Source organism: Chiloscyllium plagiosum, unplaced genomic scaffold (genome assembly GCF_037043375.1).
Source record: "Chiloscyllium plagiosum isolate Xiang-an unplaced genomic scaffold, Cpla_swu_hap1 HiC_scaffold_47, whole genome shotgun sequence".
In the NCBI taxonomy this organism is placed as follows: domain Eukaryota; kingdom Metazoa; phylum Chordata; class Chondrichthyes; order Orectolobiformes; family Hemiscylliidae; genus Chiloscyllium; species Chiloscyllium plagiosum.
In genome coordinates this window covers 44,243,262-44,271,052 of record NW_028270185.1, presented here as the reverse complement: position 1 = coordinate 44,271,052, position 27,791 = coordinate 44,243,262, and the positions used below count along the sequence as shown (strand labels likewise).

At 44.9% G+C, this 27,791-nt stretch overlaps 1 long non-coding RNA gene across 2 annotated transcripts in view; it reads left to right on the top strand.

Annotated features, from left to right (window-relative positions):
* LOC122544037 (uncharacterized) overlaps positions 1-27,791 on the top strand; it is a 46,321-nt gene that overhangs the window by 2,670 nt on the left and 15,860 nt on the right. For both annotated transcript variants that reach the window (XR_015754693.1, XR_015754692.1), the window contains exons 3-6: positions 848-930; positions 3,319-3,410; positions 4,519-4,606; positions 21,612-21,720. This is a non-coding gene — a long non-coding RNA (uncharacterized LOC122544037). The remainder of the gene's footprint in view (positions 1-847; positions 931-3,318; positions 3,411-4,518; positions 4,607-21,611; positions 21,721-27,791) is intronic.

The window sequence follows — 27,791 nt, the reverse complement described above, 5'->3', positions numbered from 1 at the left end:
CCTTTAGGACCTGACCAGCTCAGTCAGTAATTCTGTTGCAGAGCTAGTCTCGATTGTGAACATTGAAATCCTGTACACAGAGTACGTTTGACACCATTTTACTTCCTCAGTGCTTCCTCCAAATGTTCAACATGAAGGAGAACTGATCCATCAGCCAAGGGAGGAGGAGATGTGGTAATCAGCAGGAGCCATGAGATTTCCTGATCTCCGGAGTCGATGCTGAGTACTTCCAGGGCAAATCCTCCCTGTCTGTACACCACTGTGCCACCACCTCTGCCTGGTCTGTCCTGCCGGTGGGACAGGACATATCCAGAGATTTCAGGAGAAAGTGAAGACTGCAGATGCTGGAGATCAGAGTCAAGAGTCTGGTGCTGGAAAAGCACAGCAGGTCAGGGTTATGAAGGGCTGAGTCTCGAAACGTCAATTATCCTTCTCCTCGGATGCTGCCTGACCTGTTGTGCTTTTCCAGCACCACACTATCGATATCTAGGGATGGTGATGGTGATATTGGTCATTGTTTGTAAGGGATGATTCCGTGAATATGACTATGTCAGGCTGTTCCTTGACTAGTCTGTGAGACAGCTCTCCACATTTTGGCACCAAAATCCATATGTCAGTGTGGAGGATGTTGCACCATCGAGAGGGCTGATTCTGTGGTTGTAATTTCTGGTGCCTTGTTAGTTGCCAACTGGTCCATCCAGCTTCAATCCTGTGTTGAGACTTTGCAGTGATTAATACAGTGAGGAGCTGGCTGGGCCGCTGTCAGGTTGGCAGGATTTCTTTCGCCATTGACAATGGTTCCATGGAGATCATGAGATTCCTAATACGTTTTTTTTCTTGAATTCAGATTCCACCATCTGCCAAGACAGGATTCGAACCAGGACTTCAGTCGTTTGTTTTAATATTCTGGATAAAAGCTAAATACATCAGGTTTGTTCACTCATTTTAAATATCACTAACCCTGGCTTTGTTTCTTTGTAAAATACTGTCCATCATCCTGTCTCCTCCATCCTCCCCTCCAACAACATGAGTGAGGAGCACATGGAGTTTCTCTGTCATTGAGACCGAGATAATCCGACCTGCTTCTCTCCCTCCCACTAGCCCACTGAGCCAAACTGCCTCACGTGGTTTTCCTGGTTTTTGTCCTAAACCTACATCTTTCTCCAGTCTCTTGTCAAGCCTTATCAGAGCTCACCTTGACCCTTTACCCTAATCTCGCTAAACTCACTTTCCAACTCTCTTTCCTCCACTGCCGTCTCATCACTCCCCTTCGCCAATTCATAGGTATTATTCTTTGTTCTGTCTGTTGGTCTTTTTTTGGTTATGTCCTTCTCTCCCATTCTGTGAAAAACTAATATTTGTCCTCACCGTTGTTGGAAAATCCTGTTCCATCTCCACTCTCCCTTTCCTTTCTGTATTACTTGCATTTGGTGTCCCTCGTGGATCTATCCTTGGCCCCTCCTGTATCACACCTACATACTGCCAGGAGGTGACATTGTGCAAAAGCACCATGTTGGGTTTCACATGTACACTGACGATGCCTAGCTCTCCCTCACCATCATCCCTCTCCATTGTTCCACTGTTACTCAGTTACCAAACTGCTTATCACATTCCCACTACTCGATTAGCTGCAATTTTCTTGTCACGGTTAAACCCATTGCCTTACCTTTACCTTTCTGCTGAGCCCCTCCCTCCCACTGGGAACTCTCTGAGGCAGAATGACACTCTTCACAATCTTGCTGTTACATCTGACCCCAAGGTGACCTGATCAGACAACCACACGATCCCAATCTCTTCAAAGTTGCATTTCTCCACCTCACCCCAGCTCAATTGCTACTGAAATCCCTTACCCGTGTCTGTGTTGCCTTATCTTGATGAATCCAAAACAGAACCCTTGATTCCGTGACTCAGAATCTGGTTTCAGACTCCCCTCTCAGTATTTACCCTCAGACACATCCTCTCAGTATTTATCCTGTCAAACCCCTTAAGAATCCCATCTGTCTCAATGAGATCACCTCTCTTTCTCCAAACTCCGGTGAGTAGAGTCCCAACCTTTTCAGCCTTTATTTAAAAGATAATCCCTCCAAACCAGGGATCATCTCATTGAATCTTCCCTGAAATGCCTCCAATAAAGTGACACATTTCCTTATCTAAAGGGACCAAAACTGCTCTCATTACTGCAGATATGGTGGTCTCACCAGCACTTCCACACGTTACTCTCAGGTATATACTCTAAGCTCTAATACTGAACACCTTTAAAACAAAATATTCCATTCCCCTTCCTGGTTCCCTGTTGTAACTTTGTGGGAGCTTTCTGTGTTTCCTGAACAATTACTCCTTGGTCCCTTTGTGATCCAGCTTTCTACAGTGTCCACCATTTAAATAGTACTTTGTTCTTTTATTATCCCCTCCAAAATGAGCAACTTCCCATTTTCCCAAGTTACACCCCATCTGGCAACTTGTTGCCCCCTTCTCCTGTACATCTCTCTCTCTTCATAATTCTCTTAGACCTTTACAGTTATGCCTTTTCTAGGAGATATCCCCCCTTTCCCATTCTTCCAGACATTTACTGGGAGCATTGGGCAGTGGGAAGCAGACAGAGTTGCTATCTTTTTAGGGATACGTTTTGGAGTGATTGGGAGGATCTTCCTACCCATTGGTCAGAGTGGAGACAACTTGCCCATCGTTAGGCATTAGCCTTTCACACTCATGTCTTATTGATGAGGCAGAGCGGCAGCACGGAATGAAAGAAAAGAAAGTAATTCTTGTTTCCCATATCTCACTGACCCTTGGATCATTTTCTCCAATGTGTCAAAGAACTGCTGTGTTCAGTCACATGAGATCTCAAGTGGGCGGCACGGTGGCACAGTGGTCAGCACTGCTGCCTCACAGTGTCAGAGACCCGGGTTCAATTCCCACCTCAGACGACTGACTGTGGATTTTGCACGTTCTCCCTGTGTCTGCGTGGGTTTGCTCCAAGTACTCCGGTTTCCTCCCACAGTCCAAAAATGTGCAGGTCAGGTAAATTGGCCATGCTAAATTGCCCGTAGTGTTAGGTAAGGGGTAAATGAGGGGTATGGGTGGGTTGCGCTTCAACGGGTTGGTGTGGACTTTTTGGGCCAAAGGGCCTGTTTCCACACTGTAAGCAATCTAATCTAACCAAGTTGGAATCTCCTAGAAACCCACAGATTTCCCCCTGATGTTGACTGCAGTTGTCCTCGAGGGTAATATGTACAGTCATCCTGGGCCACAAGGAGGGGATGGTGTGAGTTTCTAACCTGAACTGAGAGTGACAGATTTTATAAACTTGTATTACAGGTGGACATTCAGATGGTAATCTCAGTAAATGTTCTCCCAAACTCTGATTGAATTACTCAGTATATCAGGACCTGGATATTCGCATTGTGTGTGTGAGTATTGTGTTCCAGATCAATCCCATTTGCTGCTTAAAAATTCTCCTTTGAATCATCGCATTCTCTCAAAAGGTCTCCCCAAACCTTCAATGTGTCATGTAATCCTTTTATGATGACCTGATGAGTGTAAGGTTTATTATTCAAATGTTTAATTTTTGTATAAGGATGTCTCAGAGAGGGAGCAGAATATTCTTAAAGGGGAGAATAACCATTTTGCGGGGAGGCTGTTGTTTATTGGTATCAATGACATCGGAATAGAAGAGTTCACATTATTGGATCATTGGAATCTCTTGTGGGGTAGAATTGACCTCCATCAGAAGGATGGATTGTACTAGGAGTGGAAGGGAACAGTTGCTAGTGCTATTCAGGAGGCATTAAACCAGTGAAGGAATGTGGGTAAACCCAGAGAGAGAGTGAGGGAAGAGCTAAGTCTGACGCTGGCACAGTTCAGACGTCAAACAGTCAAGGCAGACAAGGGCAAGGCACCGAATAAGCAGTTACACTGCATTTATTTCAATTCAGGAGGCCCGATAGGTTGGGCAGAGGAGCTCAGAGTATGGTTTTGAACATCGCACTGGGATATAATAGCAAACACAGAGGCATGAATTAATGATGGATAGGGCCAGCAGCTTAATGTTCGAGTATATCGATGCTATAGCAAAGATAGAAAGGGGGCAACAGAGCAGGGGGAGAGGTATTTTTATTATGGTTAACATTACAGCTGGGCTTCAAGAGGGTATTCCTGGGAGTACTGAAAATGTGTTGCTGGAAAAGCGCAGCAGGTCACGCAGCATCCAGGGAACAGGAGAATCGACATTTCGGGCATAAGCCCTTCTTCAGCAATACATTTTCAGCTCTGATCTCCAGCATCTGCAGACCTCACTTATTCCTGGGAGTACATCCTGGCAGGTTATACAGGTGGAACTGAGAAACAAGAAAGGGATGATCTCCTTATTGGGATGGTACTATTGACCCCCTCCCCCTCCCCCCCCACCCCTTCCCCAGTCAGCAGGGAGTTGAGAAGCAAATTTACTAAGAGATCACTTCTCTGTAAGAATAGTATGGTTGTGTACAAGACTTGACCTTCTTTGTTATTCATTCACAGGATGAGGGTGTCACTGGCTGGGCCCAAAGGGCAGTAAAGAGTCAGTCACAATTGCTGTGCGTCTGGAGTCACATGTAGGCCAAACCAGGTAAGGAGGCAGATTCCTTCCCTGAAGGATATTAGCGAATCTGATGAGTTTTTTTTTCGCAATAATCAACAATGGATTCATGATCTTTAATAGATTCTTACTTCCAAATTTTTATTGAATTCATATTCCATTGTCTGCTGTGACGGGATCCAAACCCCGGGCCCCGGAATGTTTTCTGGGTGTCTGGATTATCCATCTAGTGATAATCTCCCGAGGCCATTTGGCAGGGTGAGTGACTGAGGTATCCGTGGGGCAGCACATCAGCACCAAAGATCCCATGGTCTCTGCGGAAGATAGAAAGAGCTGGGGAGGGAGATATATCCCTGGTGGTGGGGTCTGACTGTAGGTAGCGGACATAGCAGAGGTTAATGGTGATTAGTGGGTGACAGGTGAGGACCGAGGGATTATATTCTTATTGTGGTTGGAGGGGTGGGGGGAAGGCGGAGGTACAGGAAGTGGAGGATATGCGTTGGAGTGCATTGTTGATCAAGTGGGAGGGAAATCCGGTCCTTGAAAGAGGAAACCTTTCTGGGATGTCCTGGAGTGGAATTGCTTCTGCTCGGAGCAGATATGGCAGAGGCAGAGAAATTGGAAGTACAGGATCACGTTTTTACAGGAATATACTCGAGGGTAATCAGGAGAGCAAAAGGGGGACTTGAAATATCTCTAGGAAATAGTTTTAAGGGGAATTCAAAGAGATTCTACGAATACATTAAGGATAAAAAAATAACCAGACGGAGAATAGGAATTCTTAAAGATCAACAAGGCCATCTATGGAACAACAGGAGGTGGGAGAAATACTATGCTATTCTATTCTGGAGAGTTTGGAGAAATAAATAGTGATCACTGGAAAAGTGTCTAGATTACAGAGGAGGAAGTACTGGATGTCTTAAACAGTAGCAAGGTGGATAAATCCCTGGGACCTGATCAGGTGTATCCCAGAAATTTGTGGAAAGCTAGGAAGGTGATGGCAGTGCCCCTCCCTGAGGTATTTATATCATTGTTTGTGACAGGTGAGGTGCTGGAAGATGGGTGGCCATTATTTAAAAAAGGTGGTAAGGAAAGGCCAGGGAACAAGAGAACAGTCAGCCTAACGTCAGTGGTAGGTAAGTTGTTGGAAGGGATTCTGAGGGACAGGATTTACATGTATTTGGAAAGACAAGGATTGATTAGGGATAGTTAACATGGCTTTGTGTGTGGGAAATTCTCTCTCTCGAACTTGATTGAGTTTTTTTGAAGATGTGACAAAGATGATTGATGAAGGCAGACTGTGGACGTTGTCTATATGGACACTGAACGATGTTCCACAAAGCAGACTGGTTAGCAAGGTTAGATAACAACATGAAATGGCGGGAGAACTAGCCATTTGGATACAAAACTGGCTTGAAGGGAGGAGGCAGAGGGTGGTGATGGAGGGTTGCTTTGCGGACTGGAAGCCTGTGAGCAGCATTGTCCTGCAGGAATGGATATTGGGTCCTGAAATAAGTGACTTGGATGTGAATATGAGATATGGTCAGTGGGTTTACAGAAGACACCAAAATTGGAGGTGTCGTGGACAAAGAAGAATGTTAGTTCAGAATGCAACAGTGTCTTGACCAGATGGGCCATTGGAGCGAGGATTGGCAGACTGGGTTCAATTTAGACAAAAGTAAGCTGTTGGATTTTGGAAAGGCAAATCAGAGCAGGACTTGTACACTTAATGGGAAAGTCCTTGGGAATGTTGCTGAACATAGAGACCATGGAGTGCAGGTTCATTGTTCCTTGAAAGGAGAGTCGCAGGTAGGCAGACTAGTGAAGGTGGGGTTTGGTATGCTGATATTTATTGGTCAATGCATCGAGTACAGAAGCTGAGACATCAAATTGTGGTTGGACAGGACATTGATTAAGTCATTTCAGGAATTCTGTTTTAAGTTCGAAATTCCCTGTTCTGGAAAGGATGTTGTGAATCTTGAAAGCGTTCAGACAAGATTTACAAAGACTTTGCTAGGGTTGGAAGATTTGGACTACAGGGAGAGGCTGAATAAGCCAGAGTTAATTTCCCTGGAGAGTCAAAGACTGGGAGGTGACTTCATGGAAATTTATAAAATCATGAAGGGCATGGATAAGGTGAACAGCCAGGGCCCTTTCCCCCCCGTTAGGTGGGTTCAAAATAAGATCACATGGGCTTAGGTTGAGAGGGCAAAGATTAAAAACGGATCTAAGGGGCAAAGTTTTCAAGCTGTGTGTGGTGTATGTGTGGGATGAGCTGCCAGATGAAATAGTGGAAGCTGATACAGTTACAACATTTGAAAGGCATCCGATTGGGTACATGAAGAGGAAGAGTTTCCAATGATATGGACCTATAGCTGGCAAATGGGGCTCCATTTGTTGAGGATTCCTATTTGGCATGGACAAATTAGACCAAAGGTCTGTTTCTGTGCTGTACATCTCTATGACACTAATAAATGAAAATAAGATGTGTTCCTCTTTTGTGGAAAGCTAGCGGAAGCACAGATAATTGTCCTTGGAGCTGAGAAGGTTAAGCAGTGATTTTAACCAGGTGCAAATTTGTGTCTAGGATATCTAATCTGCAGAGAGAGTGGAAATGTTAACACTGTCACAATTTTAGTGACTATTTTCAGGTAATTGGCAAATAATGTGAACATTATTTTATTCAGTAAGTTCTGAGTATCTGGAACAGTCTGAATGGCAGCTGGACACAGACTCAGCAGTTATTCATAAAAAGATTTGGAATTTTACTTTTTAAAGGAAGATTTGGGGGGCTATTGGCAAATGGGAAGGGAATTTGGACAGATTTGCAGCATCTCCACAGGGAGAGGGTACATCCCAAATGGGCTGAATAGCCCCAGCCCCTGTGCTCTCTGATACTGCCCCATTGAGTGTGAATGTTGTAGCTCATCCCAGGGCAGAGAGAGGGAGGATCCCACCACTCACCTCACAATGGGCCCCGATGATTGATGTCAGTACAGGCCAATAGGGGGCAGAGGGCAGTACTGGAGGACCAGGCCGTACCAGTTTGTCTTCCAACCAATCGGAGTGAATGAGAGCATCCTCAAGAACTAAAGAAAGGCACATATCGCAGAGATTTGAGAAACTGGAGGACATGAGATAGGGAGCGTTCTGTGGCTGGTGAGGAATTATATAAATAAGGAAGAGTTGTGAGGCTGGATGAGGTGACAGTGATCAGGAGAGTTGAGGATGGAGGAATTTAGAGTTAGTGAGGATGAGAGTCATAATGTTATACAGCAAGGAAACAGGCTCTGTGGTGCAACCAGTCCATGCCAACCATAATTCCAAACTGAACTAATTGTACCTGCCTCCGCTTAGTCCACATCCATCCAAATATTTCCTATTTATGTACTTATCTGAATGTCTTTTAAATATTGTAATTGTACTCACAGCTACCACTTCCTCTGGAAGTTCATTTCACACATATATATATTTTTTTAAAACCCTAATGTCTTTTCTCAAATCTTTCTCATTTCTTCTCAAAATGAATGCACCCGAGTTTTGAATCCCTCTCTCCCCCGACTATTCACCTTATCTACACTCTTTCTGATTTTATAAACCTTTAATAAGGTTACCCCTCAACCTCATGCACTGCAGTGGAAAAAATTCCCAGCATATCCAGCCTCTCCTTAGAACACACTCCCTCCATTCATGGCAACATGCAGGTAAATCTCTCCTGAACCTGCTCCAATTTAATAATATCCTTCCTATAACAGCACAACCAGAACTGGACAGAGTATTCCAGAAGAGGCCTCGCCAACGTCCTGTACATCCTCAACATAACGTCCCAACTCCTGTACTCAAAGGTCTGAACAATGAAGGTAAGTGTGCTAAGCACCTTCTTAACCACCCTGTCTACATGTGACACAAACTTCCAAGACGTGAAGCCCTCTGTCTCTTCGTTCCCATATCACAACTCAAGGTCCTACTTTTATTGAGTGTAAGTCCTACCCTGGTTTGTTTTATCAAGATGTAATATTTTGCATTTATTCCAATCCAAAAACATTTTCAAGTATAAAGGCAGTAGGAGTATAATTAAGAGGGAAATCAGGAGACAAAAAGGGGACGTGAGATAGCTTTGGCGAATAGGGTGAAGGATAATCCAAAGGGCTTTTATAAATACATTAAGAACAAAAGGCTAACTAGGAGAAAATAGAGATCAGCAAGGCAGTCTTTGTGTGGGGCTTCAGGCGATGGGCGAGATAGGGAAACAAGTACTTTGCATCAGTGTTTACTGTGAAGAAGTACATGGGAGATATAAAATGTATTGGAATAAATGGTGACATCTTGAAAAATGTCCATATTACAGAGGAGGAGGTGCTGGATGAGTGGCTAAGGAGCTGGTGCAGGGGAAAATGATTCACATTTTTGGATCACTGTGATCTCCTCTGGAGTAGAGTTGACCTGCATAAGAAGGATGGATTGTACCTGATTTGGAAGGTGTCTAATATCTGGGCAGGGAGATTTGTTAATGCTACTCAGGAGGCATTAAACCAGTGAGGGAGTGGGTGTGATTGCAAATAGATAGTGAGAAAAGAGGTATGTCTAAGGCTGGTGCAGTTCTGAGGTCAAATAGTCAAGGCAGGCAAGGGCAAAGCAGAGAATGAGGTCAGACTGAGCAGTTACACTGCATTTATTTCAATGCAAGAGGCCTGACAGGGAAGGCAGATGGGCTCAGGGTATGGTTTTGAACATGGCACTGGGATATCATGGGTATTACAGAAACGTGGCTCAGGGATGGATAGGACTGGCAGCTTAATGTTTCAGAGTATAGATGCTATAGGAAGAATAGAAACAGGGCCAACAGAGGAGGGGGAGTAGCCTTTTTATTGGGGATAGTATTATGTTTGTGCTTAGGGAGGATATTCATGGGAGTACACCCAGTGAAGTTATTTGGGTGGAACTGGGAAATAAGAAAGGGATGATCACCTGATTGGGGTTGTCTGAGTGGATTTCATCCGGGTTCTCTGGTTTCCTCCCACAGTCCAAAGATGTGCAGGGTAGATTGGATTATCCGGGCTGAATTGCCCGTAGTGCTCAGGGATGTGTAGGTTGGGTGGCCCTGGAAAATGCAACATTACAGGGGGAGGTTAGGAGGCTCTGAGCGTCAGTATCCATGTGATGGGCCGAATGGTCTCATTCCACACTGTTGGGATTCTCTGATAATTCTACTAGTTTTAAAATAGTTACAGAAAATAATAGACCAGATTGTCCAATTTAGAAACTTAACTTTTCAAGGGTCAATTTTGATGGCACAAGGCAAATCCTTTCATCTGACCCCTCAAACCTGCTCTGCCATTCAATAAGATCAGGACTGATCTTTTCATGGCCTCAGCTCCACATTCTTGCTCTCTCACCATAACCCTTAATTCCTTTCCTGTTCCTTAAAGGCAAATAAAGTTGATAGCTCAGCTGCTTCACTCAGCAGGGAATTCCACAGATTCACAACCCTTTAGCTGAAGAAGTTACTCCTGAACTCAGTCCTAAATCTGCTCCACTTTATTTTGACGCTATGTTCTCTAGTATCACCCACCCCTGGTGAAAATAAACTCCCTGCTTCTATCTTACTTACTCCCTTCATAATTTTGTTTTTTTCCCCATCCAACCTCCCATTCTTCTAAATTACAATGAGTATAGAATCAGTTTTCTCAATCTCTCCACATACACCACCCTCTCAACTCCAGGCCCAAACTAGTGACCCTCCTCTGCACCCCCTCCAGTGCCAGTACATCTTTGCTGAAGTAAGGAGATCAAACCTGTACACAGTCCTCCAGATGTGGACTGTACAGCTGCAGCATAACCATCCCTCTAGCAAGGAAGCACAATATTCCCTTCACTGCCTTAATTACCTGCTGCACCTGCAAACCAATTCCTGTGATTCATGCAGAAGGACACCCAGCTCCCTCTGCACAGCAGCCTGCTGCAGGTTTTCACCATTTCATCATCCAGTTTGCTGTTAGTTCAACCAAAGTGAATGATCCCCATTTCCCAACATTGAACTCCATCTGCCAGATCCTTACCCACTCACTCAACCAATCTGTATCCCTGTGCCGACTGATAGTGGCCTCTGCACACATTGCTCTTCCTCATCTTTGTATCAAATGTGAACTCTGACACCGTACACTTGGTCCTCAACTCCAAAACATTTGTGTAAGTTGTAAACAGTTGTAGTGCCATCACTAATCCAAACACCCATTTATCCCCATTCTTTACTTTTTGTTGGTTAACCCATCCTGTATCCAAGCTAATACGTTACCCATAATGCCGTGCAGCCTCTATCTTATACAGCAGCCTTTCATGTGGCAACTTGTAGATTACTTTCTGGAAATCCAGATACACCACATCCACCGGGTCCCCCTTGTCCAATGCATTTGTGATGTCCTCAAATAGTTCAAGTAAATACGTTAAACATGAGCTGCCTTTCATGAATCCATGCTGTGTCTGCTCAATGGGATAGTTTCTGCCCAGATAACTCACTACTACTTCCTTGAGAGGTTCAAGCATTTTCCCCACTACAGAAGTTAAACTAATGGGTGTTTTTTTTTAAATAGTGGCTGTTGCCACTATTGCAGCTTTCCAATCTGTCAGATACGCCCCAGAGTCCAGCAAATTTTCGCGAATTATCATGAAAATATTTGCTATTTTCCCGGCCATCTCTTTTAGCCCCTGGGATGCATTCCATCACGGCCAGACACCCCTTTTACCTTTGGGCTGTTACCTTTCCCAACACTTCCTCTTTACTGAGAATGATTGATTCTCTGTCCACATCTGCCATTGCCTCCATAGACCTGTAAAAATGAGACAATGAGAGTACACAGACAGTATGTTCCTGTTAAGGGCAAGGCTGGGAGGCGTAGAGAATGCTGCCTGTCGAGAGAAAATGAAGGAGGGATATGGCAGGTACAGACAGCTGGGTTTGAGTGGATCCCTGGAGGAGTATAGAGACAGTAGGAGAATACTTGAGGGAAACCAGGAGGGCAAAAAGGGGACAAGCGATGGCTTTGGGAAATAGGTTTAAGGAGAATCCAAAGAGATTCTAGAAATACACGAAGGACAAAGAGTGACCAGGCAGAAAATAAGGACCCTCAAAGATCAACAAGACTGACTATGGAACCGCAGGAGGTTGGAAAGGTTCTATATGAATATTACACATTGGTTTTTACTGAAAAACGGTATGGAAGCTAGAGAATTTGCACAAATAAATAGTGATAACTTGGCAAGTGTCCATGTTACAGAGAAGGATACCCTGAATGTTTTAAAATGGATAAAGGTGGATAAATCCCTGGGACCTGATCAGATGTATCCCTGAAATTTGTGGGAAGCTAGGGAAGTGATTGTTGGGCCCCTCCCTGAGATATTTGTGTCATCAATAACCACAGGTGAGGTGCTGGAAGATGTGTGGCATTATTTGAGAAAGGTGGTAAGGCAAAGCCAGGGAACTATAGACCGGTGAGCCTGAAGTCAGTGGCAGGCAAGTTGGTGGAAGGGATTCTAAGGGACCGGATTTTCAAGTAATTGGAAAGGCAAATAATTGGGGAGAATCAGCATGGCTTTGTGCATGGACATCGTTAACCCGGACATCAGGAAGACACAATGTTCCACATAACAACAGACTGGTTAGCAAGTTCAACATCATAGAATACGGGGAGAACTAGCTATTTGGATAAAATTCATCACAGAGATATACAGCACAGAAAAAGACCCTTCGGTCCAACCTATCCATGCCAACCAGATACTCCAGCCCAATCTAGTCCCACTTGCCAGCACCTGGCCCATATCCCCCCAAATCTTTCCTATTCATATACCTATGAATGTTGCAATTGTACTAGCCTCCACCACTTCGTCTGGCCACTCATTCCACACACGTACCACCCTCTGTGTGTAAACGTTGCCCCTCAGGGCTCTTTTATATCTTTCCCCTCCACCCTAAACCTATGCCCTCTAGTTCTGGAAGCCCCCACTCCAGGGGGGAGACTTTGTCTATTTATCTTATTTATCCTGTCCCTGCCGCTCATGATTTTATGTACCTCTGTGAGGTCACCCCTCAGCCTCCGATACTCCAGGGAAAACAGCCCCAGCCTATTCAACCTCCCAGGAGCAGGATTTCGACCAGGAGCAGATTTGTCTCCAGGATATTTAGTTGACAGAGAGGGAAAGTAGAAAGTTTGTCACAATTTTTAGTAACTACATTCATGTAACTGGCAAATAATACAAGGTAAAAATGAGAAGATTATTTTGCTGAGTCAGTTCTGAGCATCTGGAACAGTTTGAACAACAGCTGAATGCAGATTCAACAGTTAGTGTCAAAACAAATTTGGAATTTAACTTTTTCAGGAAAGATTTGGAGGGCTATGGACAGATGGGAGGGGAGTTGGGACAGATTTGCAGCATCTGCAGAGGGAGAGAGTACAACCCAAACAGGCTGACTAGCCCCCAGCCCCTATGCTCTGTGATAATGCCCCATTCACTGTGAATGATGAAGCTCATTCCTCCGCAGAGCCATCGAGCCATAGAGATGTACTGCTCAGAAACAGACCCTTCGGTCCAACTCGTCCATGCTGACCAGATTTCGTAACCTAATCAAGTCCTATTTCCCAGCACTTGGCATATATCTCTCTATTCCCTTCCTATTCATATACCCTTTCAGATGGGGTAATTGTACCAGGCTCCACCACTTGTCCTGACCGGAAATTCCATGCATGTAGCAACCTCTGATTGACAGAAGCCCCTTAGGTCCCTTTTAAATATTTTCCCTGTCAACTTAAACCTATGCCATCTCGTTCTGGACCTGTCTATTTATCCCATTCATGCCCCTCATGGTTTTATAAAACTCAATGAGGTCACCCTTCAGCCTCCAACACTTATGGGAGGATCCCACCAACATGACACAAGGGGCCCAGGTGATTGACAGCAGCTGCAGACCAATAGGAGTTGGCGTGATCCTCCAGCCAATAGAAGTGAATGAGGGGTGTGGCCAGCAGGCCAACACGTGACCATGAGCTGTGCAGGCGCAGTGTCACTGTGAGGGGGGACTCAGTGAGTGTGATGGGAGTGGCATAGACTGGGAGAAAAATGGATGTTGTGGGTACTCGGGCGGTTTATAAACACACGGTGTAGGCTGCTTGACATGAATTACAAGCTCCCGCTAAATAAAAACCAGAAAACACTGTGGATGATGGAAATGATGAACAACAACCAGAAAGTGCTGGAAAAGCTCAGCAGGTCTGGCAGCATCTGTGAAGACAAGTCAGAGTTAACATTTCTGAACCTATGAACCTTCCTCAGAACTGATGTGACAGAGAAAAAAATGTTGGTTTATATGCAGAAGGTATAGGTTAGAGAGTAAATGATTGGGAATAGAGCCCAAAGAGAGAGAGAGGAGAAATTGGACAAAGGAGTGTATATCGATCTGGCTGGGGGAGGGTGAATACCTGTTTATGGGGACTGTTAGTGGCCAATCACAGATAGTGTGTAATAGCAGACTATGTAATAACAAGGCCTGGTGTGTGGGGTAGGGGGCTAGGACGCTAGGACGTGGGAGAGTTCAGCATCTATTTTTATTGAATTTGATATTGAGGCCAAAAGGCTGAAGGGTCCCCGAGTGGGTGATGATGTTTTGTTCTTCCAGCTTCGTTAACATGTGGCACTGGAAACGCACAGCAGGTCAGGCAGCATCCAAGTAGCTGGACAATCGACGTTTTAGGTATATGCCCTTCATCAGGAATGTGCGGTGTGGGAAAGAGTGCTGAGAGATAAATAGGAGGGGGTGTGTAGGGCTGGGGGGGAAAGGAGCTAGGAAGGCAATAGGTAGACACAGATGGGAGGTAATGGTGAGAGGGTGGAGTGTATAATGGGGAAGGAAGATGGACAGGTGGGTCAGTTCAAGAGGCCAGTGCCGAGATGGAGGGTTGGAGCTAGGATAAGGTGGGGTGAGGGGAGATGAGCAAACATTGATGCTGTGTGGTTGAAGGGTCCCAAGGCGGATGATGAGGTGTTATTCCTCCAGGCTTCGGATGGCTCGATTTGGCGACGGAGGCAGCCCAGAATCTGCAGGTCCTTGGCGGAGTGGGAGGGGCCGTTGAAGTTGTTGGCCACAGGGCAGTGTGGTTGGTTGGTACATGTGTCCCAGAAATGTTCCCTGAAATATTCTGCAAGTTGGCGTCTTGTCTCCCCACTGTAGAGGAGACCACATCGAGAGCAAAGGACTCAATAGGTGAGGTGTTTGAATGTAAGAACTATCTCTGCTGAATGTGGAAGGATCCTTTGGTGTCTTGGATGGAGGTGAGGGGAAGGTGTGGGCACAGGTTTTCCACCTCTTGCAATGGCGAGCGAAGGTGCTGGGAGTAGAGGATGGGTTGGTGGGGAGCGTGGATCTAACAAGGAAGTCACAGAGAGAATGGTCTCTGAGTAATGCTGAAAGGACTGTGGAGGGAAATATATCTCTGATGGGGTCTGATTGTAGGTGGTGGAAATGGTGGAGGATGATGTGTTGTACCTGGGTGGAATGTGAGGACTTGGGGGATTCTATCCTTGTTGCAGTTGAAGGAGTTGGGTTCAAGGGTGGAGGTGTGGGAAGTAGAGGAGATATGGTGGAGGGTATTGTTGACCACATGGGAGGGGAAATTGCTCTAATTGAAATACGGAGCCATTTGGTATGTTCTGGAGTGTTCTGCCAGTTTGTATCAAGCTTCACTGGAACATTGCAGTAAGCATGAGACAGGGATGTTGGACAGGGAACAGGCTCGTGTGCTGAAGTGGCAGGCAACTGGAAGCTCAGGGTCTTTTTTGCGGCAGAACGTACATCAGCCACCATTTCCATCACATCCACTGAGATGCTGCCAGACACCGGTTCCTGTTCCCTCCATTAACAGCTATACACTCTCCCAGCCAGATCGCTATCCAGTCCTTTTTCTTTCCAAATGTTCCTTTGGGCTCTGTCCCCACCTATTATTCACTCTTTAACCCCTATCTCCTTTGCCATTGCACTGGGAGCTAAATTGTCCCTAGTTTTCAGAGACGTGTCGGTTAGGTGCAAGATAAATATTTGTCTTTAATATTCATCCTGCACTGACTGTGAGTTTTGTTGTGTGAATTCATTTTATGGGATATTAATTGAGACTGGGATCTCAGAAACAGTTTTTACAGTCAGCAGAGACATCAGGACCTGAATATAATTGGCATTTAACTGTGTAAACAGAAAGGTTTGTCTGTTCTGTCTGTGAGAAAATATCTTCAATACTTTTGTCAAACAAAAATCAGAGAGATGGACAAATTTGTGGCTGGATCACGCTTTGGGTGTGTGCTCTGTTCTGGGCCCTGCAGCTGAGGAAGGAGATATTGCCCTGAAAGGGAGCACAGATTTATCCAAATTGCACCTCATCTCTTTGCAGGAACTGTCAGATTTAGTCCCCAATCACCCACTTCGTAATGTTAACCTGTAAACTCCTTATTTTCAATTCTCTGCAAACTACCCATTAAAATTCCTTGTGGACTAAAATTCCAGCATCTTTTCAGGTGGAATGTTCCAGATTCTGACAACTGAAAATGACAGGGCTGCACTGAGAGTGCTGCTTGGCTCAGTGAGTGTGTTTTGGAGTTGGGTGAAAACAATGAGGTGAGACAGGGAGAAGGTGAAGCTGAAACTCAGGTTTAGTTCAGGCCATTCAGAAATTCACATGGACCCAATGGGAGTAGCCAATTTTTATGAGATATCTGCTGAATATTTTGTAACAGGTTTTAAAGTATAACATGTCAGCTTGTGTAAAGGTCGGGGATTTAGATTATAACGGACATGCTTGAAGTGAAGAAAGGCTGCTAGCTCATTTAAGTTCTCGCAATAGGAGAGCTAGCTGAATCTAGAGAGACATTGTTACAGGAGACCTCAGATCCGCGGTGTTCTCCTCTTGTACAATGTGGGAAATAAGGGATGCTTCCAGTGTCCCTGGCCACAATGTATGCAGGAAGTGTGCCCATCTGCAGTTACTGGGAAACTGCTTTTCAGATCTGAAGCTATGAGTGGACTCACTGTAGCTCATCTGCAATACTGAGGATGTTATGGACAGCACGTTCAGTGAGTTAGGAAAGGGAATGGATGACTATCAGATGAAGTAAAAGGCTCAGGAAGGAAATGCAGGAGTTCCCAGTGATCATCCCGTTATCAAACAAATACTGTATCCCACTTCGGATTCTGCAAAGAACAGGAGGAAAGAGAGTAACGGGGATTCAATAGTCAGGGGTACAGACAGGCACTTCTGTGACCACAGACATGAATCCAGGATAGTATGTTACCTCCCTGGTGCCAGGATCTGCAATAGCATGGATAGGTTATTGGACATTGTGGAGCTGGAGGGTAAACAGCCAGTGGTGGTGGAATCCTCTCACTGTGCAGACTGTGTATCATTTACATTCTCCACTGCTTCTCACTCATGTCTGCTTTGAAAAGAGGGAATCACGGAGAAACATGGAATAAAATGGGGTCAGAGTCTCTGGTATTAAACTGGTGAACACAATGCCCCCATCTTATCCATATTGGTCATCAAGCACACATGCCCGCTGCGATCATCTAATACCTTTTTGATATTAGAATAGATGATTGGTTAATGTCTTGGGGAGGCAAATGAGCAGAGAGGTTTAGTAGGAAATTCTGGAGCTCAGGGTGCAGGAATCTGAGTTAAAAATGGGCTATCCTCAAGGCTGGAATTACAGAAAGGCACTTAGCAGAGAGATTTGTGGGGATCGAGATTACAGAGATAGGGAGGATTGTGTGATTGGAGGATGTTACAGAGATGCTTATGATAGCAGAGATAAGGAAGAGTTGTGAAGCTTCATGAGGTGACAGTAATAGGGAGAGTTGTGAGCACGAAGACACCGAGAGTTAGAGTTTCAAAGTTATGTATCATGGAAATGGACCCTGTGGTCTAACCAATCCATGTCGACTATAATTCCACCGAAACTAATCACACCTGCCTCTGCTTGGCCTATATCCCTCCAAATATTTCCTATTTATTTACTTATCCAAATATCTTTTAAGTATTGTAATTGTATTCACAGCTACCACTTCCTCTGGGAGTTCAACCCATAAGCGCAAAGATAGAAAAACTCATGTCTTTTAAAAATCTTTGTCATCTCTTCTCAAACTGTATGCACCGGTGTCTTGACTCCCCCTCCCATGCAGCCATTCATCTTGTCTGCACACTCCATAATTTTACAAACCTCTAATAAGGTCACCCCTCAACCTCCTGCTCTCCGGTGACAGACATCCCAGCCTATCCATCTTCTCCTTCTAAAACAATCCCTCCATTCATGGCAACATCCTGGGAAACATCTTCTGAACCTTCTCCAATTTAATAACATCCGACCTCTAACAGGGGGACCAGAACTGAACACAGTGAAGAGGCCTCACCAACATCATGTATAACCTCATGACAGGGTCCCAACTCCTATACCTAAAGGTCTGAGCAATGAAGGGAAGCGTGCTAAACACCCACTTAACCACCACCCACTTAACCACCCTGTCTACATGTGACACAAACTGCAAAGACCTGAACCCCTCGGTCTCTTTGTTCCACATCACTACGCAAGGCCTTACTTTTACTTAGTGTAATTAATTAATGAGGCTAAAGGAGATGTTTGTTTTATTAAAATATAATATATTACATTTATTCAAATTAAATTCCATCTGCCACATTTCAGCCCATTCACCCAATTGATCAGGATCCCTCTGTATTCGTGGATAACCTTTTGTTACTGTCGACCTTAACAGTTTTTGATGTCACCCACAAACAAACCATGCTTTGTATATTCTAATTCAAACCATCTACACACATGACAAACAAAAATGGACCCAGCACCGATTCCTGGAGAACACTGCTGGTCACGGGCCTCCAGTGTGAAAAACAACCCTCCACTATTACTGTCTCCTATTGTTAAGCTAATTTTATATCCAGTTGGCAAGCTCTTGCTGAATCCCATGGGATCGAACTTTACAACTTCGTCTACCCCTGCACAACCTTTTTAAAGGCTTTACTAAAGTCCAAATAAACAATGTCTGCCACTCTGCCCTCATCGATCTTCTTGGTGACTACCTTAAAAATCTCAATCAAGTCTGTGAGACACCCTGTTAAGTAACCACGTTGAGTGTCCCCAATCATTCCTTAACTCTCCAAATACATGCAAATCCTATCCTTCTGAATCGCCTCCAGTGGCTTACCCACCACTGAGGTCTACAGTTCCTAGGCTGCTCCTTATATCCCTTCTTTAACAAAGGTACAACATTAGCCACTCTCCCGTCATCAGGCAGCTCACCTGTAGTTATCGATTATACAACTATTTCTCCATGGTGCCCACAATTACCTCTCACCCAAACTGTTCCCGTCCTATCGCTTCCGTCACTTGCCCTGTCTGATCAGACAAGAAAAGGTCAGGTGTTGCTTGCTTCCTGATAGGAACATTTAAATATTGATAAAGAACATTTCTTGAACTCATTTAACCCATTCTTTACCAACCAAACCTTTCACACTATCGTAATCACCTACTACTATAACCTTCTTGTTGTGACTGGATATCGGAGATCTCTCTGTATATTTGTTCCTTATGTTCTCCCTGATTATTGCAGCGTCTATAGTGCCATCCGACCAAGGTGATTTTTTTTTAAAAGTTTGAAAACACAATTTAGTTTTTAAAAAAAGCTTTCCTCTGCGATTGAAATCTAAATCTCTTTTTGTTTATTCACTCGGATGTGGATGTTGACCCTGAGGGCAGTTGAGAGTTAACCACATTGCTGTGGGTCTGGAGTCACATGTTGGCCAGACCGGGTGAGGATGACAGGTTCCTTCCCTAAAGGGCTTTAGTGAACCAGATGGGTTTTTTTCCTAACAGTCGATAATAGTTTCATGGTCATCATTAGCCTTTTCATTCGAGATTTTATTGATATCAGATGCCACCATCAGCCATGATGCTACCACCTAACCATAATCCTCGGAACATTGCTCATATTACTCGTCTAGCAAGAATATCATCTGGCCATTGCCTCCCTTTTTATCAATGTATTTTTTAAAAAAAGCTCCATCATTCTACGTGTACAATATGAGGTACAATTACACACATGCAATTTCTGAAGCTGGAGGGGGATTACAGAGACAGAGAGGGATGTGGGTCTAGTGGGGGATTGTTGTCCAAACATCACTGTGGTGTACATGGACTGCAGCATTTCAGGGAGGCCGTTCACCACCATTTCTCCAAGACACATAAAGGTGGTCAATAAGTACTGGTCTGGGCAGCAAAGGCAACCTCCAGTGAATAAAACTGAGCAGTGACCTCTCCCAGCTGACTTCTTGTGAAGTTATAAACCTCTCTGGAAATGCAGCTTGGAGAAAAGAGAAACAAACAGTGACATTTCGCAGCTGTCCTCAGAGAGACCTCGCTCTCTGAGCTGCTCACAGCCGGGATCAGCTCAGTGGGTTTCAGTCTCTTGAAACATCAATTTTAGACGGTTTTATTATATTAATAGTGAGAAAGGTGAGGGTTTCTTTTTTATGTCTTTCGGTCTGTTGTTTAAATGTTTAAAATATAAAGCATAAGCATTAAGTTATTCTCGGGCAGTATTTTTCGAGCAGTAAGACTGTGCCTTGGTCTGTAGATTGTTAAGGCGGAGAGATGGCCTGTTGTAGAGTGGTGTGCTGTTCCTGTCGGATGTTGGAGATTAGGGAGAGATTCAATGATCCTGATGATTGTGTCTGCAGGAAGTGTCTTTGCAAATCCAATCAGATCACATGGATGGGTGAAGGAGTGATTAAAGGCAGTGAGGAATTGACAGGGGTCAGGGGGTGTGATAGGTGGCAGTCTCAGGATTGCAGGTTACTGCAGATACAGTCAGGTCGGTGGGTTACCGCTAGGAGGGGTAGGCAAGTACTGCAGGAATATCCAGTGCTTATCCCCAGCTCAAACAAATGTACTGTTTTGGAAAATGTAGGGGGTAATAGACTTTCAAGAGAATATAGCACTGACTGCCAAGTTACTGCAGCTGAGACTGGCTCTAACATAAGTTATATCCAGTTCCACGCAAACGATGGTGATAGGGGACACTCTAGTCAGGGGCACAGTCTGCCATTTCTGCAGCTGACAGTGAGACATCAGAATGGGGTGGTGCCTCCCTGATGCTAGGGTCAAGGATGCCTTGGAGAGGGTGCAGAATATTCTCAAAGGGGAGAATAGCCAGTGGGAGGACATTGTACATTGGTACCAATGGCATAGGAAGGGGAAAGTATGGGGTCCTGATGAGCAGGGAGATTTGCTAGTTCCACTCGGGAGGCATTAAACCAGTGAGGGAGTTGGGGTAAACCTAAAGAGATAGTGAGAAAAGAGGGATGTCCGAGGCTGGTACTGTTCAGATTAGACTGTCAAGGCAGGCAAGGGCAAGCCACAGAATAAAGTGGGACGGACCAGTTACACTGCATTTATTTCAGTGCAAGAGGCCTGACAGGTCAGGCAGATGGGCTCAGGGTATGGTTTTGAACATGGCATTGGGATATTACAGCAATTACAGAGGCATCACTCAGGGATGGATAGGACTAGCAGCTTAATATTCCAGGGTGGAGATGCGATAGCAAGGGGGCAACAGTACAGGGGGAGTGGCGTCTTTGATTAGGGATAACATTACAGCTGGGCTTTGGGAGGATATTCTTGGGAGTACATCCAGGAAAGTTACTTGGGTGGTGCTGGGAAATAAGGAAGGGATGACCGTCTTACTGGCATTGTATTATAGACTCTCTCCCAATAGTCAATATTACCAGGAGACCTCCGTTATCTGTAAGAATAATGTGGATACAATGATAAGGGGTTTTAACTTTACCAACATGGCCTCGGAATGCTGCAGTGTTGAGGGTTTGGATGGAAAGGTATTTGTTCAGTGTGTACGAGAACGTTTCAGATTCAGTTTGTAGGATGTACCTACTAGAGAAGGAACAAAACCTGACCTGTTTTCTTTATTCATTCACAGGATGAGGCTGTCACTGGCTCGGCCAGCATTTATTGCTTTGTTTAACCAGAGGGAAGTTAAGAATCAACCACGTTGCTATAGGTCTGGAGTCACATGCAGACCAGACCAGGTAAGGATTGCATTTTCCTTCCCTAAAGGTCGTGAGTGAACCAGATGGGATTTCCCAACAATTGACAATGGATTTATTGTCGTCACAAAATTAATTTTTCCAAATATTTATTGAATTCACGTTCCAAAATCTACAGTGATGGGGTTCAAACCCAGGTCCCCAGAACGTTATCTGGGTCTCTGGATTAATTGTCTAGCGATAATTTCACTCCGTCATCGCTGCCTCTTAGGACATGAGGCAGGGTGAGTGATTGAGGTATCAGTGGGGCAGCACATTAGCACCAAAGATCCCACAGTATTGTGGCTTAGTGGTTAGCGCTGCTTCCTCAGCACCAGGGACCTGGGTTTGATTCCAGTCTCTGGCAACTCTGTGTTGGAGTTGGCAGGTTATCCCCAGTGTCTGTGAGGGTTTCCTTCGGGTGTTCCAGTTTACTCCCACAGTCCAAAGATGTGTAGGTTAGTTGGATGAACCATGTTAAATTTCCCATAGTGTCCAGGTGCAGTAGATGAGGTTTTGGGATGTGCGGAGAAATCTCTGCCTGATGTGAAAAGATCCTTTTCAGGTCTTGGACAGAGGTCAGAGGGAGATGTGGCCGCATGTTTTACATCTCCCGTGGCGGCAAGGGAGGGTCAAGGGTGTGGAGCATGGGTTGGTGGGAGGGGGTGGGCCTAACAAGGGTGTTGCCGAGGGAATGGTCTCTGTGGAACGCAGATAGGGGTGGAGAGGGAAATATATCTGTGGTGGTGGGATCCGACTTTAGGTAGCAGAAATAACAGAGGTTAATGCACTGTATCTGGAGATTAGTGGAGTGGAAGGTGAAGACTGCAAGGTTATAATCTTATGGTGGTTGAAGTGGTGGGATAAAGGTGGAGGTGCAGGAAGTGGAGGGTATGCATTGGAGGGATTTGTTGATCAAGTGAGAGGGAAATTGTAGGAGGCCTTTCTGGGATGTCCTGGGGTGGAATTGCTCCTCCTGGGAGCAGATATGTCAGAGACAGAGGAATTGGGAGTACAGGATCATGCTTTTATACTTTAGGGAAATCAGGAGAGCAAAAAGAAGACATGAAATAGCTCCAGGCACTGGTTTAAGTAAATCCAACGAGATTAAACACATTTATCAAAGACAAAAGATTAACTGGACCAGAGAATAGGACCCCTTAAAGATTAACAAGGCCGTCTATGGAACCACAGGGAGTGGGAAAGATATGTGAATATTTCATGTCATTTTTTACTGGAGAAGGATATGGAAACTCAAGAGTTTGGAGAAATAAACAGAGAGAACTTGAAAAGTATCCATGTTACAGAGGAGGTGGTACTGGATGTCTGAAATGGCATCAAGGTTGATAAAGTCCTGGCACCTAATCAGGTGTATCCCAGAACTTTCTGGAAATCTAGAAGTGATTGTTGGGCCTCTCCTGAGATATTTGTATCGTTGATAGCGACAGGTGAGGTGCCATTATTTTAAAAAGGTGGTAAGGAGAGGCCATGGAACAAGAGAACAGAGAACCTGAAGTCAGTGGCAGGCAAGTTGTTGGAAGGGATTCTGAGGGACAGGATATCCATCTATTAGGAAAGGTAAGGAATGATTAGGGAGAGTCGATGTGCATGTACAAAGCCACAATCGTGTCTCACTAACTTAACGGAATGTTTTGAAGTGACAAAGAAAATTGGTGAAGCCAGGCGGTGAATGTTGTTTATGTGGACATTCAACAAGGTTCCACAAAGCAGACTGGTTAGCAGGGTTAGATAACATGGAATGCAGGGAGAACAAGCCATTTGGATACAAAACTGGCTTGAAGGTAGGAGACAGAGGGTGGTGATGGAGGGTTGCTTTGTGGACTGGAGGCCTGTGGGCAGCAGTGTGCTACAAGGGTCGATATTGGGCCCTTAAATAAATGACTTGGATGTGAATATGAGCTATGGTCAGTAGGTTTACAGAAGGCACCAAAATTGGAGGTGTAGTGGACAGTGAAGAAGGTTAATTCAGAATACAACAGGATGGTGATCTTTTGGGCCAATGGAGCAAGGAATGGAAGATGGAGTTCAACTTAGACAAATGTGAGCTGTTGGATTTCGGAAAGGCAAGTCAGGGCAGGACCTGTACACTTAATGGTAAAGTCCTGGGGAGTGTTGCTGAATAAAGAGACCTTGGAGTCCAGGTTCATAGTTCCTTGAAAGTCGAGTCACAGGTAGGCGGGGTAGTGAATGCAGTGTTTGGTACACTCCCCGTTATTGGTCAATGCATTGAATACAGCTGTTGTGACGTCATATTGTGGTTGTACAGGACATTGATTAATGCCCTTCTGGGATTCTGTTTTCAGTTCCAATCTCCCTGTTCTCGGAATGATGTTGTGAAACTTCAAAGGTTTCAGAAAAGGTTTGCAAGGACTTTGCCAGGGTTGGACGGGTTGAGCTATTGGGAAATCCTGAATAGGTTGGGACTATTTTCCTGGAGAGTTAGAGACTGAGAGGTGACCTTATAAATGTTTATAAAATCATGATGGACCTGGATAAGGTGAGCAGTCAGAGCCTTTTTCCCAGGTTGTGTGGGTTCAGAACTAGAGGACACAGGCTTAAGATGAGAGGGAAAAGATTTAAAAGGGACCTTAGGGCATCTTTTTCTCAATGAACAGAGTTATCAGAATCTGGAGCATTCCACCTGAAAAGGTGCTAGGATTTGAGTCCATAAGGAGTTTACAGGTTAACATTATGAAGTGGGTGATTGGAACTAAATCTGACAGTTCCTACAAAAGAATGAAGTGGAATTTGGATCAATCTGTGCTCCCTCTCAGGCCAAAAAAGACCCTGAGCTCCCGGTTGCCTGCCACTTTAACACATGAGCGTGTTCCCTGGCCAACATCTGTCTCATGCTTCGGTGCAGTGTTCCAGTGAAGCTTGATGCAAGCTGGCAGAACACTCCAGAACATACCAAATGGACCATATTTCAAGGACCGCAATTTCCCCTTTCATGTGGTCAACAATGCCCTCCAGTGTATCTCCTCCACTTCCCACACCACTGCCCTTGACCCCCACCCCTCCAACCCTTAACTCACACACATTGTTATCACATTGCCTGCCATTACACACTACCCACGATTAACCACTAATTGACAGCTATTCCCAACTTACATCACTCCACAATTGGAGCTGCCAAGAACACACACCTCTGGAATATCCTCCCTAACCCCCTCTGTCCTCCTTTAAGATTTTTGGCCTCTCCTGAGATATTTGTAACATTGATAGCGACAGGTGATGTGCCATTATGTTTAAAAAGGTGGTAAAGAAAGGCCATGGAACAAGAGAACAGTGAGCCTGAAGTCAGTGGCAGGCAAGGTTGTTGGAAGGGATTCTGAGGGACAGAATATACGTGTATTTGGAAATGCTGAAGAAGAGTTAAAGTGGCTTTGTTTGTGCAAAATCGTGTCTCACTAACTTGAGTATTTTTTTTCTTGAAGATGTGACAAAGATGATTGATGGCAGCCTGTGAACGTTGTCTCCATGGGCATTGAACAAGGTGCCACATAGCAGACTGGTTAGCAAGGTTAGATAACATGGAATGCTGGGAGAACGAGCCATATGGATACAAAACTGGCTTGAAGGTAGGAGACAGAGAGTGGTGATGGAGGGTTGCTTTGTGGACTGGAGGCCTGTGAGCAGCAGTGTGCTGCAGCAATGGATATTGGGGCCTTCAATAAGTGACTTGGATGTGAATATATGAGATATGGTCAGAAGGCACCAAACTTGGAGGGGTAGTGGGCAGTGTAGAAAGTTAGTTCAGAATACAACAGGATCTTGATCAGACGGGCCATTGGAATGAAAAATGGCAGACTGAGTTTAATTTAGATATATGTGAGCTGTTGTATTTTGGAAAGGCAAATCAGGACAGGATGTATGCACTTAATGGTAAAGTCCTGGGGAGTGTTGCTGAACAAAGAGACCTTGGAGTTCAGGTTCATTCTTCCTTGAAAGTAGAGTCGCAGGTCAGCAGACTAGTGAAGGTGGTGTATGGTATGCTTATATTTATTTGTCAATGCATTGAGTACGGAAGCTGGGATGTCATATTGTGGCTTGACAGGACATTGATTAAGCCATTTCAGGAATTCTGCTTTCAGTTCGAATATCCCTGTTTTGGGAAGGATGTTATGAAATTTGAAAGAAGTCAGACAAGATTTGCAAAAATGTTGCCAGGGTTGAAGGATTTGGGCTACAGGGAGAGACTGGGGCTATTTTCCCTGAAGAGTCAAAGACAGAGGTGACTTTATGGAGATTTATAAATCATGAGGGGCATGGATATGGTGAACAGCCAGGGTTTTTTCCCCCCCAGGTGAGGTGGGTCAAAACAAGAGCTCATGGGCTTAAGTTGAGAGGGCAAAGAATTAAAAGGGATCTAAGGGGCAATGATTTCAAGCGGAGTGTGGTGTGTGTATGGGAGGAGCTGCCAGATGAAGTAGAGGAGACTGATACAATAACAACATTTGAAAGGCATCCGTGAATGGGATGGTTTTGAGGGATAGGGCCCAATAGCTGGCAAATGGGACTCCAGTAGTTTAGGATTCCGAGTCGGCATGAACGAATTGGACCGAAGGTCTGTTTCTGTGCTGTCCATCCCTATGGCACTAATAAATTAAGATGTGTTCCTCTTTTGTGGAGAGCTAGCAGAAGCACAGATAATTGTCCTTGGAGCTGAGACGGTTAAGCAGTGATTTGGACCAGGTGCAGATTTGTTTCCAAACAATTAATTTGCAGAGAGAGAGGAATTGTTAGCATGATCACAATTTTTCGTAACTACTTTCAGGTAACTGGCAAATAATGCAGAGTGAAAATGGGAACATTATTTCACTCAGTAAGTTCTGCGCACATGGAATAGGCTGAACGGCAGCTGGACACAGATTCAGCAGGTGTTCTCAAACAGATTTATAATTTTACTTTTTAAGGAAAGACTTAGTGGGCTTTGGGCAAGTGAGAGGGGATTTGGGACAGATTTGCAGCATCTCCAGAGGGAGAGAGTACAGACCCAATGGGCTGAATAGCCCCCAGCCCTTGTGCTCTGTGATACTGCCCCATTCACTATGAATGATGAAGCTCATCACTGGGCAGAGAGAGGGAGGATCCCACCACTTACCTCAGAATGGGGCCCGGCTCATTGATCTCAAACAAGTACACTGTTTCGAATAGCGTCGGAGGTCACCCTCTCAGGGGCATATCGCACTGACAAGCAAGGTACGGGTACAGAGACTGGCTCCAATGTAATGTGAGGTATATGAGGTTCCTGGTGATCGATGGTGATAGGAGATTCTCTGGTATAGGGCACAGACTGCCGTTTCTGCAGCTGACAGTGAGACATCAGAATGGGTGGTACCTCCCTGGTGCCAGGGACAAGGATGTCTCGGGCAGGGAGCAGAGTATTCTCAAAAGGGAGTATGATCAGTGGGAGCTCATTGTACATTAGTACCAATGACATCGGAAGAGGAAAGGATGAGGTCCTGACGAGAGAATATAGCACATTATCCTGGAGGATAAAAAGTAGGTCTTCGTGGGTAGTAATATCTGGATTACTCTTTGTGGCACATGCTAGTGAGATTAGGGACAGCAGGATAGAGCAGATGAATGTGTGGCTAAGGCTCTGGTGCAGGGAGAAGGATTGCTATGTTTTGATCATTGGAATCTCTGCTGGGGTAGAATTGACGTGCATAAGAAGGATGGATTGTACCTGAATTGGAAGGTGTCTAATATCCAGGCAGGGAGATTTGCTAGTGCTACTCAGGAGGCATTAAACCAGTGAGGGAGTGGGGGGTAAACCTAAAGAGATAGTGAGAGAAGAGGTATGTCTGAGGCTGATACAGTTGAGAAGATAGACAGTCAAGGCAGGCAAGGGCAAGGCACAGAACGAGGTGGGACAGAGCAGTTTCACTGCAAGAGGCCCGACAGGGAAGGCAGATGAGCTGAGGATTTGGTTTTGAACATGGGACTGGGATCTCATGGATATTACAGAAACGTGGCTCAGTGATGGATAGGTATAGATGCAATGGGAAGGATAGAAAGAGGGATGAGACGAGGCAGAATGGCGTTTT